At 35.1% G+C, this 6,369-nt stretch overlaps 1 non-coding gene across 1 annotated transcript in view; it reads left to right on the top strand.

The window, feature by feature from the left end:
* Positions 1 to 6,369, top strand: part of LOC106969505 (uncharacterized) — a 47,538-nt gene that overhangs the window by 25,917 nt on the left and 15,252 nt on the right. The window contains exon 2 of the transcript XR_003422220.2: positions 1,709 to 1,778. This is a non-coding gene — a transcript (uncharacterized LOC106969505). The remainder of the gene's footprint in view (positions 1 to 1,708; positions 1,779 to 6,369) is intronic.

The raw sequence follows: 6,369 nt of genomic DNA, 5'->3' as shown, positions 1-6,369 counted from the left end.
CAACAGGTCTAGGAAACTCTGTAAAACACAAATATATAGAATGTACAAAAGATATAAATATGCTCATAAGAAGATAGTAAAAATAAGAAAGAGGAAACATAGAAATAAATGGAATAGTGTTTCAATAATATCAAATGAAGTAACATTCATTAGATATGGGAATTAGGAACTCCTTGGTGACCTTCCAAATAATAGCAGTTTTAGCTAAGTGCTGAGAACAGAAGCCAGACTGCAGTGGGTTGAATAGTGAATGGGAGGTGCAGAAGTAGACAAAGAGTGTCAAGGTTATTCCTTTGAGAATTCTGGAGTAGAAATGGAAGACAGCAACTTTGAAGTAACTGAAAGAAAGAAAGGTCTGTGCTAGCATATCAAAGTCATTTTTATCTTCTCCTTTAAGTACATTTAATAGTCTGGATGTTGGTAAAAGTTGAAACATGATAAGGATTATTCTTTGTGTTTGAAAAAAATCAAGGCCCCTTTGATAACACTCTTTTAATCCTGTGATTCTTACTTACAGTTATAAATGCAGTTAAAATTACATTCAATCTCATCAGAAATATAGCATCTTAAAAGATTTTTTAGGATGAATGGGAATCAACTGAATTTCTCAGTGTCCCTACAATTCTTTTCATATCTGGTTTCTTAGTACCCACAAATGATATTAACAATATTTGACCTCAGAGCAGCATTCACATCAACATCAGAAATAAGCACTAACTGGGGAGACCTGGGAAGTGAACAACACTGATTAGACAACAGCCAAAACCAACCAGTTCCATCAACAGTGTATCAAAAAGGCAATGCAATAAGGGGAGGGGGTTATATCCTCCATGGAAAATTTTGAAACAGTAATGAAATAGAATAAAAATGGGTGTACGTTTTACCATCATCATATATCAACAATTCTAAACAATGTATGTCATAAAATACTGCTTCCCTCCTTGCTGGACTACGTCAATTCCCACATTTAGTCACTATCCAGGTATGTACCAATTACTTATCAGTCGTGTAACCAATAAGCATAACATTTTTTAAGCATCCACTATGTTTCTAGCATCTCTTTAGCTGCATAAAGACACATACACCTGCATATACTAAGCAGACAATTGTGACATTGGCTTATTTTAGGTTTCCTCAAAATTGAGAGGAAGGGTAAGTAATAATTTTTGTATGTGTACTGTGCCTGGTTAACACCCCAGAAACACTACACACTTCAACTATGCAAACTTTAATCCACCTAAATAAATTATGCATTATAAAAATGTCTATTTTATACACTGAATAAACTGAAATTTAGAAGGTTAAGTGACCTACCAGAGGACATACAACCACTAAGTGGTAGCATTAAGACTTGACTCCAGTATCCTTTCTTTCTCCACTAGTAGTTCTTAAAATTGTAGGCCAAAGTTTTCCTAATTGCAAAATCTCTCAAGCTGCCAACTTGATACACAAGTATAATGCAAATTACCTCCCCTCCCCACCCCCCGGGTATAGGATATGGAGAGAAATAGAATACTACATATAGTAAGATTAAATTAAACAAAACATGCTGCATGGAAAAAGTTTACATAAATGTATTTGATGTTCTAGTGAGCACTTTTAATGGGTGTTAGAAACTGCTCAGAAGTGAGAGACTGAGGCTATAAGACATGGGCTGCCTCTCATCAGCCAGCTCTGTCCTGATTCAACACTCAGAATCTTTTCACAGTGTCAGACTGCTGCTCTACTTAAGAAGAGAGGAAGAAGAATTTTCAATACCAAAAAATAGGGAGGAAAAGGTATGTATAGTACTAATGTCATGGAAAAATACCAAATGCATTAAATTTGTCATGCAATTCATTCTAAATAACAGTGCACTTCAAAAATGACATCCAAAATGATATTCCAAAAGCTATCGTGCCTGCAAAAATCTTTACAATGTACACTATTAGAGTACAACATTTTAAACCAATTATTTCATTAACTGCCTTGCTATTATATGTAAGACAGATTTTCTTTGGTGAGTGAATAGAGATGCAGATCAGGTTTGATAATAATAGAGGCAGAGTATGACTAAGAGCTTTATGTACCAGTAGTTCTGAAAGTGGTTAGCAAACTGAAAGGTAAATTAGAAACTGAAGGTGATGTCAGATTACAGTGTGACTTAAAGAGAAGGAGTCTAGAAGCTTTTATTTTCACCATATTACCTGTCAAGGCCAAGTGGGAAGCTAAGATTCAATTTATTTTTATATAAACTGTAAAACATTAAATGATATTCTGACCTTTCCAGTTTTACTATATGGAGATTACAGAGCATTTAGTTGTAATGTACAATTTACTTGGTCTTGTCTATTTATGCTTGATATTTGCATGCAGAATAACTTTTAAATGCACAGAGCACATAGGAAAAGTTCGCAAGCAATGTTCAAATTTTACCTTGAAGCGTAAGTACTTAATGCAGAATACTGATTCTTCATATTAATACTCTGTCTGAGCAGAGAGGTTTTTTTGCAATATAGCTATATTTAGTTTTGTCATGTGAAGGAAAATGAGATATTAACTCATTTTAGACAAGTTCACCAGCTATTATATAAGATATCATTCTGATAAAGCCAATGACCAACTGTGCTCAGAAGAGGGGCCTGTGTAGTTATTAAAAAGCAATTATTAGTAAAGTTTGGAAAATGTTCTTTTTGTAAAAAGCTGATGATTATATAATAGGTGAAATGGATAAAGGAATAAATAATAACCAGTTTACTGAAGAACAAGTAGGAAAATGATTGCAAGTAGAGAATTGATTTCCTACTTCGATGATAGATGTATTATTGTCCTTCACTTTCAACCAAACTCAAATGACAAAAGTTCAGGCTTAAGAACAGCTTTCTTTATAGAGAATTCAGATTATCTATCACTGAAAATTTCTTTTAAACTTTGAACATAATTCAAGGATATCACAAAAAAGAACATATATTTTCACAAAAAGAACATACATTTTCAACTATATAGAGGTTGTTACCTATTCATATATGTATGGAGACACATTCAAGCATGCACACAAAACACACCACATAGAATACAGATTATAAGGAAACACATTAAAACAGCGATTTTAGGATTACAGGGGACATTATCCTACTGTACTTTTATATGTTTTCTACAAAATTATATCACAAATTAATTGATTGGAAAGTGTTATTTCTGAATTAATCAGAAAAGTTTCCATTTGGGCCAAGAAAAAAATGTGTTTATGGTGGAATTGACTCAGAATTTCAACATTTGGAGGTTGACATCTCAAGCCCTCCGCATCCTTCAGTTGTGTGATAATGGGCAAATAATTTAACTATATTTTTTTCTGCCTAATCTTCTAAAAATATAATATTTGAAGGATTCTTGTAAGAATTACATATAATTTTTGTCAAATTCATGAGTTCTAATATATTGTGAGTTTTTTAAATAACTTATTTTCCTTACTCTTATTCTTTTATTTTTAAGTTTTTAGTGTTTATTTTTGAGAGAGAGAGAGAGCGCGAGAATGAGCGGAGGAGGGGCAGAGAGAATGGGACACACAGAATCTGAAGCAGGCTCCAGGCTCTGAGCTGTCAGCACAGAGCCCGATGAGGGGCTCGAACTCACAAACCATGAGATCATGACCTGAGCGGAAGTCAGACACTTAACCGATTGAGCGACCCAGGTGCTCTTCTTTTAGAAGAGTTACATTCATAATAATTTTAAAGTATGTTTTTGTTTCATAATAAACTATTTTCAGTAGGAGCAGCTACTATTTGAACAAGCACCTGGCTTTAAATAAAGATGTTGGAAAAAACATTCTTCCATTCTTTCATAAGATTATTTTGGTTTGTTCAAATATGGTTCATGGTAAATGTTTTAGGATCTAAATCTTTATTTATTCTCATTATTATTATTATTATTATTATTATTATAGATTTTACTTATTTTGAGAGAGAAAGTGCAAGTGAGGGAGGGGCAGAGAGTCCCAAGAAGGCTCCACACTGTCAACACAGAGCCCCATGCCAGCTCCAACCCAGGAGCCATGAGAACACATGACCTGAGCAGAAGTCGCATGCTTAACTGACTGAGCCACCCAGGAGCCCGAGTATCTAAATCTCTGAGAAAAAATCTTTTACAAAATATTTATGGGTTTTTTTTCTTTCTTTAGTAAAGTATGTTAAAATCTGAGCAAAATCACAAAAGAAAACAGTAACAATAAACTCATATGCTAATCCCCCATTGCCAATTAGGTAGTAAGAAGTCTTTTGACTAAATGTACACATCATCTTATATTTAAAATTTTGTTACAGGTCACTATTCTTTACCATTTTATTTATTTTTTTTAATGTTAAGAAAATTTTGTGGTTTGATTGGATAATGAGGCATTGACACATCTGAATTAATCAATATCTCGGCCCTGAGGCAACTGTTTTCTCCTTCATTTCTTTGGGTTGCCCGAGCAACTTGCAAATAGATCAAAACAAAACAAAACAAACAACCTTTTGCATTACTTTAATTTTTCCAAGGCATGTGCTGGTACAATATAAATCTCTGACAGATGCAACAAGTTGAAACATCATGCACAGTACCTTGGACTGCACTGCTCCCAAGGCGGCCCTGCTCATTTGTGTCTGATATTTGGAGCATCTGGAGGAGTGTGAATAGCATTGGGAAGAGGAGGGAGGAGGAAACAGCATGAGTGCCTGGCTGGGAGTGGGTGAGCCCAAGTTGTGCAGGGCAAGCCTAAACGTGTCATTGGTGCAAACCCAAGAATTCTTGATGGTCTTTAATAAAAACGTCTGGTGGAACCTCATGATAGGGTCTTCAACAGCCTTGAGCTGGCTCACAGCCAAGTTAATTCTGCAGCTATCTGGTGTGGCTGATGGTCCTGCACCGTGATGCTGTGCTGGATTTTCTGGGACAGAACGCTAAACACCTTTCCGACAAGGGCAACTTTCCCTTGGAACTGCTGTCCTTCCCGTGTAAGGCATGCGTCAATATAAATTGCACCTAGTTGTGTTCTATCACTACCAAATCACTGGTAGCAATGTTGAATGAAGCTGGATCCAGTCCCCTCCCAAGTTGACTGGGCTGTCATGGGACTTGATGAGACTCAAGGCACTGGCACCATAGCAGCAGTGGCAGCGGCAACCCAGCCCGGTCTCCTTACTTTACCATTTTAGAACTAAAATCACCTGTAACATCTTTTGTAGTTTCAAGTAAAAAAAAAAAAAAAAAGTGAATTTATAAAGCTTGCTAAATCTGACAACTGATTAATATACTCAAGAATTTTATATACTCTCAGATATTCTGAAATTTATTTTCAAAGCTTGACTTAGCTGAAAATAAGTTGAAATAGATTTTTCCTCACACACTTTATTTTGTAATATTATAGGTATAGTAAGGTTGTGTGGATTGAGGACAAAAATAAGAAAGCAAAAGATGCATCTCTTTAGGAAAATGGACAAGAAATGAAAATATTGCAGATCATAATATATATGTATATATATATATATATATATATATATATATATTTAAATCCCTCAATGTATAATCCTATTTTTGGATATATATGTGTTTATACTCAGAGAAGATGATTAAAGGTCCCACAGACTACCACAAACACCTCTCCATTCTCTAATTATTAAAATTACTTGTAATCAGCATTCTGAAAATACTCTTATCTAACATCTTTAAGCAGCCCCAAAACCTCTGGCGGAGAGAATATATCCTATCAGCCACAGCAGCACCCCTAAGCCATTTCTTAGGATTAGCCCAAGAACCATTCTCAGATGACCCTACTGAACTTCCAGATCATGACATTAAAACACAGTGACAGTTAGCTGGAGGGTTGCAGCTGCATTTTCCTTTCTTCTGTTAATGGTAAAGCTCTGAAGTCTGCTTAAGGGAAGGATTGCACAACTTCCATTTTCTGACTGCCTAAAATTATTTTTCTGAAAAATGATCCTTATAGATCACTAGCAGGCAAAATTGTTCTATTTTAGAAGACCCCCTAAAACAGGTAGAATATATAGGAAGGGTTATTCTCCTCAAAATAGAGAATAAATGCTCTGCCTTTAAAGGAATATTTTTGGATAGAAAGCTTTAAAAACAGAAGCAGGAAGGGTAAAAGCACATTGGGGCTCAGTGCCAGAGGTAAATGCATATTGTATTAAAATTCACCTGAATGTGAGGACTGTTTCACTTCATTATCTCCTCTGCCTTCCAACAAATGAATCTGTTTATCAGTATTCCCCAGTCATCAGTGCCATCCATAGGCTTAAAACAGAAAGAACCTTAATGTCTGAAAAAATACAGAGAGCTTCTATACTAACTTTAGAGAATGTGAATCAGTCAACATTATTTACACGTAGTTATAGT

Source organism: Acinonyx jubatus, chromosome A1 (genome assembly GCF_027475565.1).
Source record: "Acinonyx jubatus isolate Ajub_Pintada_27869175 chromosome A1, VMU_Ajub_asm_v1.0, whole genome shotgun sequence".
Taxonomy (NCBI): domain Eukaryota; kingdom Metazoa; phylum Chordata; class Mammalia; order Carnivora; family Felidae; genus Acinonyx; species Acinonyx jubatus.
Note: the sequence above shows the minus strand (reverse complement) of the source record. Positions and strands in the feature narration are given on the sequence as shown.